This window comes from Sus scrofa, chromosome 11, assembly GCF_000003025.6.
Source record: "Sus scrofa isolate TJ Tabasco breed Duroc chromosome 11, Sscrofa11.1, whole genome shotgun sequence".
Lineage (NCBI taxonomy): Eukaryota > Metazoa > Chordata > Mammalia > Artiodactyla > Suidae > Sus > Sus scrofa.
Genome location: NC_010453.5, coordinates 23,531,823 through 23,547,080, shown reverse-complemented (window position 1 = coordinate 23,547,080; position 15,258 = coordinate 23,531,823). Strand labels below are relative to the sequence as shown.

Sequence of the window (15,258 nt, the reverse complement as noted above, 5' to 3'; positions counted from 1 at the left end):
AAGAACCAAAGAGGTCCAGATTTCCTGGCTCAAATTGCCATGAGTAAGAACTTGACATGAGTCACCGTCGACCCTTTTCTTCTGAGCGTTAGAGTCTTCCATTCATCCAGCCACCCAGCCATGTATCCATCTAGTCATCCAGCCACCTATCCAGTTTTCTAACAAACATCAGTCAAGTATCTAAGATGTGTCAAGCAAGCGCTGTGCTGGTTTGCCAGAGATGTAACGATGGATGGGATACAGTTCCTGCCATCTTGGAATTTTCAGTAGAGTTGGGAAGACACAGTAGAAGGAATAGAAATTATCCTTTGTGCCAAGTGCTAGGATAAAGATTGAAGAACATGCTAGATTGGGAATAGAGGGAAAGGTCATAAAAGATTTCTCAAAGAAATAACTTTTGGAGTTCCCATCGTGGATCAGTGGATAACGAATCCAACTAGGAACCATGAGGTTGCGGGTTCAATTCCTGGCCTTGCTCAGTGGGTGAAGGATCCGGCCTTGCTGTGAGCTGTGGTGTAGGTTGCAGACACGGCTCAGATCTTGAGTTGCTGTGGCTCTGGCTTAGGCCGGCGGCTACAGCTCCAATTCGACCCCTAGCCTGGGAACCTCCATATGCCGTGGGAGCAGCCCAAGAAAATGGAAAAAAGACAAAAAAATAAAAAAGAAATAACTTTTTTTCCTGAGGCCTTAAGAATAAGTAGTCAATGCTTACTGGTCAGAAAAAAAATGAATGGGGAGTTCGTGGCTCAGTGGTTAACAAACCCAACTAGGAACCATGAGGTTGTGGGTTCGATCCCTGGCCCTGCTCAGTGGGTTAAGGATCCAGCATTGCCAGGAGCTGTGGTGTAGGTTGCAGATGTGGCTCAGATCCAGCATTGCGGGGACCGTGGCAGAGACCGGTAGCTATAGCTCCGATTTGACCTCTAGCCTGGGAACCTCCACATACTCTGGGTGTAGCCCTCAAAAAAAAAAAAAAAAAAATGAATGGATGGGAGCCAGAGGGAACGGAACAATGGAGGGTGTGAAACATGGAAAAAAACCCTTCTCTGGTGTGTAGAGAACAAGAAGGGAAGTGGCAAGAAATAAGAGTGGAGAGATGGGCACAGGTTGAGACCATTCCCATTTTTCTAAGATTCATCCTTTGCCCTTCTCTGATTTTTACACCTTGAATCAGTACTGGATAGGGTAACTCTAATGATATATCATAAAGTAGGAATAATTAATGTAAGTATTATTGCATTATTATTTTTTCTTTTTTGGCCACCCCAAAGCATATGGAGTTCCTGGGCCAGGGATCAAATCAGAGCGGGCATTGAGACCTACGCCACAGTTGTGCCAAAACTGAGTCCTTAAGCCAATACGCCAGGCTGGGGATTGAACTCGTGTAGAGACACTGTGGATCCCACTGTGCCACAGCAAGAACTCCATGTACTATTCCGTTATTCTTTTTATTTTTTCTTTCTTTCATTTTTATGGCCGCACCTGTGGCATATGGAAGTTCCCAGGCTAGAGGTCAAATCAGAGCTGCAGCTGCCTGCTGACCTGGGCCACAGCCACAGCAACACAGGATCCGAGCCACTTCTGTGACCTACACCACAACTTGTGGCAATGTCCAATCCTTAACCCACTGAGCAAGCCCAGTGATCGAATCCACATCCTCATGGACACTATGTCAGGTTCTTAAGCAGCTGAGCCACAGTGGGAACTCCAATTCCATTATTCTTAACACAAACCTCCCCTGGCAACCCAGTGAGCTGTCTCCGACTAAACACAAGTAACTATCCATCTACTCCCCCAGGAAATTTTGAGGTTCTCTTCAATGATAGGTCAAGTATCATGACAGCACCTCCAACTGTGACCTACATTTATTTATGAGATTTTTTTTTTTTTGTCTTTTTAGGGCCGCACCCACGGCATATGGAGGTTCCCAGGCAAGGGGTTGAATTAAGAGCTGCAGCTGCCTTCTACACCACAGCCACAGCAACATGGGATCTGAGCCATGTGTGCGACCTACACCAGAGCTCACAGCAATGCCGGATCCTTAACCCACTGAGCGAGGCCAGGGATCAAACTTGAGTCCTCATGGATATTAGTTAGATTCAATTCCACTGAGCCACAATGGGAACTCCAAGGCTTATTTCAATGAGGAAAAATAACACCCAAGTAAGGAATACATCTATAATCAATCAATAAAGAAGGGGAAATTCACAAGTACTTCTTTAGCATCAAGGAAAAGTTCTCCCATAGCTGTTGATCACATAGGTTGGAAAACGATACATCTCCAATCATGGACATGGAGAACTGACTTGCAGTCGCCAAGAGGGAGGTGGAGGGAGTGGGAGGGACTGGGAATTTGGGGTTCATAGATGCAAACTATTGCCTCTGGAATGGAGAAGCAATGGGATCGTGCTGTGTAGCACTGGGAACTATGTCTGGTCACTTATGATGGAGCATGAGAATGTGAGAACAAAGCATGTATACATGTATGTGTGACGGGGTCACCTCGCTGTGCCGTAGAAAATTGACAGAACACTGTAAACCAGCTATTATGGAAAAAATAAAAATCAATATTAACAAAAAGAAAAGAAAAACAATAGATCTCAAGGAAAAAAAAAGGCTCTCAACACAATTTTTTGTTAATTTAGTATATAAACAATGGCTTTCCTAGAAAACATCAAAATCTTTAACCATGAAACACATATATTAATGCAACGCTTGTTTATATTCAGACACATTTCTGTACACATTTGTATGTGCCTCTATTTCTCTCTTAGCAGACAGGGAGCGAAGCAGTAATAATTAGCTTTTCTGCTCATGGGTTAAGTAAAGCAGGCATATCTATTTCATATTCACCTCTAGAGACAAAGAGGCAATTTTGGATTTCAGCTCTTTTTCTTCTTGGATTCTATTAAAATTAAAGTGGAATAAAATAAAATTCAAACCAGTTTTATAATGGCCTAAATTTCCAATGGAGAGGCTTATTTTGTTTTGCTTTGTTTCAGTCCTATTTTATTCCATCCCAGTAAGCACCTATGGGTAGCTGCTAAATTCCTAAACCAGAAGCAATGATAGTTCAGGCACATGTTTCCAGCTAACACCAAATGTTTTTATCTCAAGAAATTTAAAAAATATCTCTCCTCTCCTTTATTTTTTTTCCCCCCAAATCTCTCTGCTCGCTTCACTTTGGCATGTGAACCGGTGACTGCAGCCAAACGCCAGGGGTTGAGAGGGAGTGTTAACTTAAACAGCTGGGAGGGAACAATGAACAGCGTTGGGCGCCCAACCCTCCCCTCTGCTCTCCCCACCCAGGTCCTGGGCTCTGGCCCCACTCAACTCCGACAGCCTGTTCTAATTAACCCTTTCCCAGGCAGCTGTCTACACAGATAAGCTGAAATCTACTGGTAGGCCTACTCTGGCCTCATCTGTAGGGCTCTGTTACAACCTGAGCTGTCTCATTAGGGGGCTGTCTGCCTTAGCAAAGACTAACTCCCTTAATCTATGCCTGCTGAGCCCTGGCATCTCAGCTGGATCGTCAATTGAGATGCTCTAGAAGAGACAGGTGGATTTCCTGGAAGAACGGGGCCAGAGGTCCAGCTCTGATCCCCCTCATGGTCCCCAGTCCTAAAGAACCTTGTCATCAGGGCTGAGACTTCTTGCTGGCCCTTCGGTGGGCTGAGGCCCCCTCACTGCCAATAACGAGACCTCTTCACAGTTCACTGGTACCTCTCAGATGCACATCTTTCATCTTCAGGGCAGAGGGCACAGCTACGGTGGCATTTCCAGACAAATGCATGGATATGCACAGGGTTCATGGACTTGTCCGAGGTCACACAACCAGGAAGTGGCAGAGCTGGGACCAGGACACAGGTCCTCTGAGCCTCTACAGGTCATGTGCTCCAAAAGGTCAAAGGACCGTCTGCATGAGATGCTCTGATCCCTGCAGTTGTTTTTCGTTTTATTTTTTATTTGGAGTTTTTTGTTTGTTTGGTTGGTTGGTTGGTTTTCTTGCTGTACCTCTGGCATGTGGAAATTCCCATGTAAGGGACTGAACCCACGCCACAGCAGCAACCTAAGCCATGGCAGTGACAATGCCAGATCCTTAACCCACTGTGCCACCAAGGAACGCCTGGGTGAGTTTTTATTTTTATTTATTTTATTTATTCACTTTTGCTTTGTAGGGCTGCACTCATGGCCTATGGAGGTTCCAAGGCTAGGGGTCAAAAAGGAGATACAGCTGCCAGCCTCCACAACAGCCGCAGCAACATTGGATCCTTAACCCACTGAGCGAGGCCAGGGATTGAACTTGAAACCTCATGGTTCGTAGGCGGATTCGTCCCCTCTGCGCCACAACGGGAACTCCCTGGGTGAGTTTTTAAATGTGTATTTCTGGATCTCACAGGAAAGCTACAAATTAGATGCTCTGGAGGGTGGGCCCAAGAGTCTGCATTTTAACAAGCTCCGTGGGTAAATCTTACTCGTAGTGGGGTTGGAGGCCTGCTGCTCTAAGTCTTTTCTTCTGTCTCTAAACTTTGGAGAGTCAGTCAGCTTGTCCTTGGGAACATTTCTGCAATCTTTTAAACTCATTGTTTGAGTGCCTTTAATGAACAAGTCACTGCCCAGACCCTCTGAGTCTTACCATACGAACTATGTTAAGTCTTTAACAAGTACTTACACAGTATTTACTGCATGCTAGGGCCAGCTACTTGATTAAATTCTCACCACCTTACATGGTAGATGGTATTATTATAATACCCATGTTATAGATGAGGAAACTATGCAAGGAGAGGCTAAAGGGACTTGCCTCAAAACACACTCAAAGGAGTTCCCTTCATGGCTCAGCGGTTAACAAATCTGACTAGCATCCATGAGGAGGCAGGTTCACTCTCTGGCCTTGCTCAATGGGTTAAGGATCCGGCGTTGCCATGACCTGTGGTGTAGGTCAAAGACACGGCTCAGATCTGGCGTTGCTGTGGCTGTGGCGTAAGCCTGCAGCGGTAGCTCCGATTCGACCCCTAGCCTAGGAACCTCCATATGCTGTGGGTGCGGCCCTAAAAAGCAAAAAAAGGAAAGAAAAAAAAAAAGCCACACTCAAGACATGAGCCCAGGCTGTCTGGTGTGAGTCCAGGTGTCAACCACAGCACGAGGCTAGACCTGCAGCTTCAAACCAAGATTTGTACAGTCCCCTTGCGGCGCAGTGAGTTAAGCATCCGGTACTGTCACCATAGTGGCTTGGGTTGCTGCTGTGGCACAGGTTCCACCCCTGGCCTGGGAACCTCCGCATGCTGCGGACACAGCCAAACAAAAACAAAAACAAAAACCCAAGATTTGTACTTGGCCAAAGAAGTGATGGGGGGAGCATGACCTGTACACCCCCGCCCCGCTGCACATGGCTAATGCCTTCGCATTGGACAAACCTGGACCACCATCCCCAGATGTCCAGGAGGAGTTCCCCCCTTCTTGGCCGCCAGGGCCCAGCACACACCGGCCTCAAGGCACTAACTAACCACCCCGCACTGCACCCACAGATCAGCTCCCATCTGCCACAGGGGACCGTCGACCCCCGCAGGGCAGACATGGAACCTTTTTAATTTTCTGCCCCAGGTGTCTCGAGGTGAGCAGAGATGCTGGAGGCACAGGCGTGTCACTGTATACAAAGTAAGGGATGGTTATTCACTTTATAATAGGATTTACCAAAGGTTTCTAAATCCCTGTGCTCATTTACATGTCATTAATTTCTGGACAGAAAGCCTGGAGAACAGAAAAGTCAAAGCCACCGCCAAATGGAAAGCCATCCAAATTTCCAATAAAAAATCTCTGAAAGTATAATTTTAGTCAGCGGGGAATCTTGGATAAACCTCTGAAAATGTGAATCAGACACTGGTTTTCGGGGACACTCCTGTACACATTAGTGCGTGCTGGCATTGGGGCTAGAAATGTGTAAGCAGATGGTGGAAGTGAAGCTTGGCTCGTGAATGCGGTCCTTCCCTCTCCCGCTGGCAAAAGCAAGAAAGAGCTCTGCTCTCTTGGCTACCAAAGGATCAAGTTTCCTTGCTCGGCAGTGACCACTGAAGCCACCTGGGGAAAACAAACTTCTTTAGCCCAAGAAGAACAAAGAGAACGATGGGGCGGAATTGGTTCTTTGGCTCCTGCTTCCAGAAAAGTCTCGTTGGTCTTGGATCTAACATGTCTTTCAGGGGCCCCGTACTTCAAACCAGAGAGTCGCAGAACATTCTCTGGTCTTAGGGAGAGAGCATCTTACATGCCTAGAAAGCCACCCGAGTGGTAATTACATTCCTCGCACAAGCAAAGCAGCCCCAAACATAGAATCTTAACGTCCCTGTCTGGTGCAGCTTACTACATTCTTGGGATTGCAGACCTGCTCCACGGACGGGCTGACATATTTCTCCCTTTAAAAGAGATTTAGTCTTTTCCCTCACATCAAAGAGAGTATATCAAAGAAATACAAAATGGAATTTGTGATTAGTAGAAACAGACCGTATTAATTTTTCCGTCTAAACAATACCCTAAGACGAAAACAGGCTAAAGCCATTATGCTAATTCAGTGATGGAGAGCTCAGATTGCCGCACGAATAAATAGTGTGTCTAAGATAGAACAGACTATCCACTGTACCCGGCAATTATCGTTTGTGGTGGAAAATATATTTGTGAAGCTTTTAGCCCGGTGATTTAAGGGAAATAGCCTCAAGCCTTCAGGTTCCTGAAAGTTTCAGGTGAAACACACAGTTCTCTGAAACGCACTGTTGTCGGAAATACAGCCCAGTCAAGGTCCCTGCTCAAGAACAAAGGAGTCAGTGCTTCTATCTTGGTTGTGGGCTTGATGGACTCCAGTGTGGGCCAATTATCTCTGCTTTGCCCTGTGGTCCACGAATGTCCTATGATTTTCTCTTGACATGGATCCTATGGGACACATCAGGGAGCACTGACACCCAATCAGAAGGAGCGGCCCCCAAACAAAACCAATCTAAAGAAGGCATCCCTTCCCAAGAACTCATCAACCACATCAAGAAGGTTTCTTCTTTTATTTTTTGCTTTTTTTTTTTTTTTAGGATCACACCCACAGCATATGGAAGTTCCCAGGCCAAGGGGAGAATTGGAGCTGCTATCTGCCAGCTTACACCACAGCTCACCACAACGCCAGATCCTTAACCCACTGAGCGAAGCCAGGAATGGAACCCACATCCTCATGGATACCAGTTGAATTCCTTTCCACTGAGCCATGATGGAAATTCCCTCTTCTTCTTCTTCTTTTTTTAAAATTAAAGTATAGTTGATTTACCATACAGCATAGTGACCCAGTCACATATACATACGTATATGTGCGTACACACACACACAGACACACACACACACATTCTTTTTTTCATACTGTCTTCCATCATGTTCTATCCCAAGAGATTGGATAGAGCTCCCTGCTCCCTGTGCTGTACAGTAGGACCTCACTCTTTACCCATCCTAAATGTAACAGTTCTTTAAATGTCTCACCCCCTTCTTTCAGTTCATTCCCAGGAGGTGTAGAGTGAGAACTGATCCAAGACCACTGGATCATTCACAGATACTCGACTTCTTTTGACAGGTGAGAGCATAGGTCTCCTCTCTCACAAGCTTGCTACCAAATTCTGCCCCATATGCAAACATCTCTCTGCAAAGAGGCACAAAAACTGTGATGTAATGAGTTCCACAAGAGGTCCTTCTCTCTGTTCTCTTTAGGGTGCCAGCAGCATTTTGAATCCAAAGTTCAGTGCAGGCAGATAATATCATGATATTCTCATACCACATTCAGCTAACTCTTTTAGTTAGTTAAGGACAGTCTTGCATACAAGATGTCCAGAGCTATGAACCTTTGGTCATGTTCAAAAGGCAACTGGCTTTCCCGGAGTTGGTCCGCTAGATTCTTACATCCTGTTCATCCACAGATCTTGAGCCCCTTCATTTTACCACGGGGGTAAAAATTCTAAATCCTCCTTGCTGATCAGAGACCAAGATCACTAAAACATTTACGGCCACCATCTCATGGATCTTTCAAATACTAGCAAAGCACCCTGACCTGAATATTCTCAATTATGAGCTTCAGATTTTAGTTTTCCATTGAGATGGAGACTAACTCACATACAATACATACTCCCCAACCACGTCTACAATGAAGAACTTAAAAGCAAACTATGGAAAACATAACCAAATGGCCTCTCCATTCATTTCAACATTCATTAAATTTAAGACTGCAATCAGGGATTTTAGGGAGTCTGCAACAAAAGTCTCTCCCACCCCAATCGGGAAGCCTTGCCAAATCTTATTTACATTTCATAGTATATGGAAGACTTGGGGGCTTAAAGAGAACATGGGTAGAACACAAAAAGCATGGCTGCTAGTTTCAAGCATTCAAATAACCATGTGGTGCCCTTTGGTTAGGAATCTCCATGCAAAAGTTTCCTTAAGAAGAGTTGTCAGGGCAATTGAAATGCATACAAACTCATCCAATTGCAACAGATCCAAACCAATAGCTTTACTGAACGCATGTGCATTTCTCCCAGGCTTACCATCTACCCTACACACGACCTCTGACCCGCCAGCCTACAGCACTGCATTAACTGCATGCTGGGCTGAAAAAACAAACCTACCTCTACAGCCTACGTGGTCACCACTTGGACCATTTATTCCCAGTTCCACCCTCTGTGCTGCACCTCAAACGGTTTCCAGCACCTGAAATGCCTTTGCACACACACTCCCCAGGACCTACCTCTCATTAGCTCTGGGATGTGTTGAGAGTTCATCTCTGTCTGCCCAGAGCACCTGGCAGAAAGTCTATACTGAGCACTTGGCTGGTGGTCAAAGTGGGCTGGGAGAGCCAAGACCAGGAGACCCCAGAGCCCAGAGGAGATCCCAGGAGCGGGCCTGGGGGAGAAGGGGGGGCAGCAAGGGGAGGCAGAACCTGATCTTCTCCGACTTGTGCTGTAACCCCTCCTCTCCGCAGTCCTAGGTCTATGCTCACTGCCCTCATCTCTGCTGTGACCTTGACTTAGACTATGGAAATGGCTCGACTTCCAATGGGTTCAGTGTCCTTGCTAGACCCCCAATGTCTCATACAACATCTCCATCCCTCGACATTTACACCACTTTTTTTTTCTTTTTTTTTTTTTGCTTTTTTAGGGCCACACCCAAGGCATACAGGAGTTCCCAGGCTAGCTTTTGAATTGGAGCTATAGCTGCTGGCCCTCCCCGTAGCCACAGCAACGTGGGATCTGAGTCACATCTGCAACCTACAACACAGCTCATGGCAACTGAGCAAGGCCAGGGATCGATCCTGTGGGTCCTCACGGATACTAGTCAGATTCATTATCACTGAGCCACAAGGGGAACTCCTACACTACTTTAAAAGGGCCAGGAATGTGTCTGCCTCTACTGGGCGGTGAGCGTCCTGAGGGAGCCTGGGTCTCCTTCATCTTAGTGTTCCAGAACCCAGCAGAGTGCTTGGCCCATGGCAAATGCTTCTTAAAATGTTCATCAAGTCACTGAATTAATAAATGAACTCAAGCTGAGAAATGTGCCAGTGTTCTGCTGGGAGACGGCTCCGCTGGCTTAGTGATCTGGCTCATCACAATGACCCTGGGCAATGCCCATCCTTTTACTTACTCTCCCACGGGAGGCCAGAAACAAGTCCAAGGGTGCCTTCCCCAGACACCTGTCTAGGATGAACTTCACTGGACTTGCCCCTGGTTGCTCTTTATATTCTCTTAAGTGTAACAGTTGGTCTTGATATTCTAATTATCTTACTAATAAGTTCCCCAAAGTAAAAGGCAAGTTTTCTTTTTTTTAATGAGAATTATATTTTATTTACATTATGATCCAAATATTTGTATGCTCCTCCCTAAATTCGTATGTTGAAACCTAGAGAGTTCCTGTTGTAGCTCAGTGGAAACGAATCCAACTAGTATCCATGAGGACATAGGTTCAATCCCTGGCCTCACTCAGTGGGTTAAGGATCTGGCGTTGCTGTGGCTTTGGTGTAGGCAGGGGGCTACAGCTCTAATTTGACCCCTAGCCTGGGGACCTCCATGTGCGGTGGGTGCGGCCCTAGAAAGAACAAAAACAAGAAAAAGAAACCTAATGCCCAATGTGATGGTATTAGGAGGTGGGGACCTTTGGGGTGTAGTTAGGTCATGAAAACAAAGCCCTCAAGGTGGATGGTGTCCTTATAAAGGAGACTTGAGAAAGGGAATTTCTCAAGATGGTGGAGTAGAAGGACCTTGAGCTCACCTCCTCTCAGGAGCACAACACCCAAATCACAACTAACAGCGAAACAACCATTGATTAAAAAAAAAAAAAAAGAAAAAAAGACTGCCAAAAGAAGCTTGAGAAAGATCCACTGCCTCTCCTGTCCTGTGAGGTTACAACGACAAGACACCAGGAAATGGTCTTTCACTGGAAATGGAAGCCACTGGCACCTTGATCTTGGATTTTGAAGCCTCCAGAACCCTGGGAAATCAATTTGTGTGGTCTATAAGACATGCAATGAATGGTGCTTTTGTTACAGCAGCCTGATTAGACTAAGATAATTACTACTAAATACTGACTTATCTCCTGCTACGTGCAAGAAAACTAGGCTAGCTAGTGGGGTGCAGAAAATGATAAGACATCGTTTTTCTTTTTTCTTTTATTTTTTCTCATTGGGCTTTTTATCTCGATGGAAAGACATGATCCACACCCATGAAGAAAACCACCCATCAAATGAGTCAGACCGACATGGGACTAGAATGGGACTAGAGGGCTTTGCTGGGGTGACCACAGACCAGGTGCAGTAGGGGACGTCTGAAGAGAAGGTGGCCTGAGATGGAAGCATTATGTGAGCACTTGAGGGTCTAGGTCCCAACAAGCAGGTCTAGGTCCCAGGATGCTTTGCAACCACCCAGGCAGTGGTCAGAAGAGCCAAGGGTCAGCCTCGATGGGAAAATAGGAAGGAGGCAGGCTCTGCGTCAGGAACCACACAATCAGGGCAGCAGGCTCACCCTGCACCCTGACCATCACTGTTTTTTTTGTTTTTTTGGTTTTTTTTTTGTCTTTTTAGGGCTGCACCTGCAGCATATGAAGGTTCCCAGGCTAGGGATCCAATCAGAGTTACAGCCAACGGCCTACACCACAGTCACAGCAATGCTGGATCCAAGCCACATCTGCAACCTACACCACAGCTCATGGCAACGCCGGATCCTTAACCACTGATCAAGGCCAGGGACCGAACCCACAACCTCATGGTTCCTAGTCAGATACGTTAACCACTGAGACACGACAGGAACCCCCCCTGACCATCACTCTTTAAAAGCAATGCTTTCATGAATTTTCTCTTCCTTGGTAGATATCAGGATTAAAACAAAAAATTACTAAACTAAGGAAGCTAGTCAATTATTTAAGTTGCTGAAAATGTGTCAATATGGCATATTTGTACTGGACTGAAAAAAGAAAAAAGTGAAAGGGCAAAAGCAGGGCTGCTGAAAGCACCGCAGACGAGTGCCAAATGGCCAATTGCATAAGCAAACACCTCAGAAGATGTGCAATTAAAATGGGCCACATTAAGAGCTAAAGGGCACAGCCATAAAACATGGTAGGGCTTCAAGCTTCTGCAAAGTTAATCTCTAACTGCACTTCACCCATAAACCAAAAGCCCTTTTTTTTTTTCTCCCCGTAACCTGCAGTGGCTCAATGTGGGATCACAGTTCCCAGACCAGGACTCGAACTCAGGCCGCAGCAGTGCAGCCTCTGAGTCCTTACCATGAGACCACCAGGGAACTCCCAATGGCCCCATTCTTTAGAAGTTTAGTTTTAAAGAGATAGCATAAGAATTCTAGACTACTCCATTCTTTTTCATAGACACACTGTAAGATATGAGCACAGTGCCATGAAATGAAATCAGACTGGGTTGGAAGTAACTTTCTCCAAGGCAGAAACCTACTTCTTTTTCCATTACCTGCAGCGAGTGTAGGTGCATCATCTCTGTAGTTAGATCATCTCTGTCGGTTCAAGAAGCTCTCCATACCTCCCCAAAAAATGTGATATCCTTCAGAGAGCTGAAATATAAGGATGGTGCCGACGAATTATACTACAGAAAAATGCAACGTCATTGCCGTTCCTTCCCATATAAACACACCAGCTGAGAGAAAGGGCAGGAAAACCAGCACCAACTGGTTACCTGATTTAACTTCCACAACCCTGTGAGGCAGGTTTGGTTATCTTCATTTTAAGAGATGATGAGGTCAGGTGAGAAGAATAATTTGTCCAAGGCCATGAAGCTGATAAGGGATAGACGTGGTGCTCAACCCCTGACTTGAATCCAAAATCTCCTGTGTCCTTGTGCACAAGACAACAGGCTACGTTCGGCGAACGCTGGAGGAGGGTAGGCCAGGGAGGGGTGTGCGGTGTAAAGAGGCTGCTTCATCCTTGGCCCCACCAACTGTGCAGGGGGAACTGTGATGCAAATACCTGGGACAACCAGGTAGGGCCAAGAGAGGCCAAATGAGGCTCAGATGAACGGGGTAGAGGGGAAGAGATGTCGAAGGACGCCTGGAGTCCAATGAATCAAAAAGGAGTGACAGCTAGAGGCTCTCATGATGCCTATGGATGCTGTGTAAAAACAGAATTTGATGTCAAGTGTCTCACTGTAAAAACAACAACAACAAAACAGAAAAAAAAAAACAAAAAACAAAAACCCGAAACGACAGCAACGAAACACATAACTATCTAGATGATTGGCTCTCTGAAATCGCCCTGGGCTGGCAAATGAGGAGGGGGGGGGTGTCTCTATCAGAAGACCCTACGCGTTCACAGGGTCACCCCACTCCCTGATCCCCAACTATAAGAGCAAAACTACACGGATGGGGGCGGACGATGTACTTAGGTAAGAGTCCATCCTTAGGGAACCATAATTCTGTGGGGAAAATGGACAAACTCAGACATTCCAATGCAGGGTCAAGAACAAAATGTACACGATCCATAAGAACTACCATCTGAGTCGAGAGAAAGGAGGGACGTGACTTCCCAGGACCTCAGGTCCCTCCCAGCCCCCTCACCCCCCAAGACCCCCAAGCCAGGTAAACACAGAAAGGAACCAATGAGTGGGGCCATGTTTTAATCCACATGCAAACACTATGGTTCCCTCTAGTTAGCGAAAGGGAGGAGGGAAGGAGAGAGGGAGGGGAGGGGAGGTCAGAAGAAGGGAAATGCTCGTGCAGGAACTTCCAGGAATTCGCCAGAGCTTGGTATGATACACACTTTGCATGTATACTTTACCAGAATCAGTCTTCCCTAATATGGGGGATGCCTGAGAACACACCACTGGTTGTCAAACAAAAGTAGCGCACACTCTCACTTGGAAGGGTGTGAAGAAGGCAACCCAATTTGCATAAGGTGTCCAGACCCTCTGCCTGAGGTACACTGACCTCTTGTGTCTAGAAACAGGGCTTTTTTTTTCCCCTATAGGAGCATAATTAAATTCTATATGTTATGGAGTTCCCATCCTGGCTCAGTGGTTAACGAACCCAACTAGCATCCATGAGAATGTGGATTCAATCCCTGGCTTCGCTCAGTGGGTTAAGGATCTGGCATTGCCATGAGCTGTGTGGTGCAGGTCAGAGATGTGGCTTGGATCTGACGTGGCTGTGGCGAAGGCAGGCAGCTACAGCTCCAATCTGACCCCTGGCCTGGGAACCTCCATATGCCGTCAGTGCAGCCCTTTAAAAAAAAAAAAAAAAGACTAAATAAATACATTCTATATTTTATAGGTACATTATGAAAGGCACAAATTGGTACATTCCAATGTCTTACTGTCATGACCAAGTGAATCATAAAACAGCATCAATTTGAGAATAATGGGATATCCGCCCTTAGAAGACATGTTTTGATACAACCCAATGGGATGATGGGTGCTGTAGGGGATACGATAGGCCAGGATCACCCAGAGACTGATGCAGAGGCTCAGCCTACTTTGCTGAACAACTGACGCTGGTCCAGGGCTCTGGTTCCCATAGCGAGACCGTGTCCAAGTTGCGTTTCCCAGGAGCCCAGGGAGCACCCTCCCCGCCATGAGGAAGGCTGCAAAGCCTCCCCTATACCCTCCATATCTTGCATACACATCAAGTCCTTTGCTACCAAAGCAGTTCTTTGTCCCGGAGCCCTACAAGGCCACTCTCGTGTCCTTCCTCCTATAAAGGGAGGACAGCAGAGGAGGGAAGGTCTGAACAGCCGCCGCATGTTATCAAGGGGGGCTGAGGACACCCATGACCTCTCCCACCTGAAGTCCAGCCTACACCAAAAGATACTCTGCCCTACAAGGCCAATGCTTGGGACAAACAAGAATAGGAGAGCGAGTGTAAAGACTGAAAATATAAATTGTCCGATGCTGCCTTTATACTGTATTTTAATCATGCAGTTGGAAGCCCAACTCCTCTGCTGGACTGGGGGCTCCCTGACGTCGGGGACTGTGCCCTCAAGGTCTAGCTCGGTTCAGCACATAGAGCGAGCTCATTATGGGCTTGCCGAACGCATGAAAAAATTAGTGCTACAAGGCAACAGAGAGGCCCCCAAATGAAATATGGATTTTAAAGCTGATGCAGCATTTAAGTATTTATAAGACACCGTGGAGATGGATTAGTACAGAGTCAAGGACGGAATCGAAGCCTAAGCATCCGATGACGTATGTATGGGTAGATCAGAGCATTTGTGCGGGACTGTCGCTATCAAGGTGGATCCACCTTCTGTTAGGTTCGAGGCTGCTGTTCACCGGCATATACATCAGAGCTCTGAAATTGGGAGGAAAACGCTATTTAAAAATAGGGAAATTAAAAAAAATGAGTCTTGCATTAACGAGATTCAGATAATTCAATATTTTACTACGAAACCACAGAGATCTAGATTACTAGGGAATAGCAATTGCTTTGAATTAAATACCACTCTGGGTAAGCCAGTGTTGGCTTAATGAGCTTTCTGTGTACTGGGCTTAATAAAAAACTGTATTAGCTGTTTCATACAAATATGGTAGAGCTGATGAATTACTTGTAATGAAGGAAAATAACCACTAATCCGTTTTAATAATTCCCTTATTTTAAAATATAGGAATATGTCCCTAAGCAGACAGAAATCCTGATGATGATACAGACCCAGTTAAATGAAGTGATCTGTTGAAGTCACCGAGCTAATTAAGGATGGAGATAAGATGAGAATTGAGGTCTCACAACTCCCTGCTTGGTGCACGTCCCA

General features: G+C 46.1%; 1 protein-coding gene across 9 annotated transcripts in view; it reads right to left on the bottom strand.

The window, feature by feature from the left end:
* ENOX1 (ecto-NOX disulfide-thiol exchanger 1) overlaps positions 1 to 15,258 on the bottom strand; it is a 660,000-nt gene that overhangs the window by 347,683 nt on the left and 297,059 nt on the right. The window contains exon 4 of one of the 9 annotated variants that reach the window (XM_021065349.1): positions 11,975 to 12,074. The exons of the other annotated variants lie outside the window; for them this stretch is intronic. The gene's annotated coding sequence lies outside the window, so the exon portion shown is untranslated. The remainder of the gene's footprint in view (positions 1 to 11,974; positions 12,075 to 15,258) is intronic. 9 annotated transcript variants of the gene reach the window in all.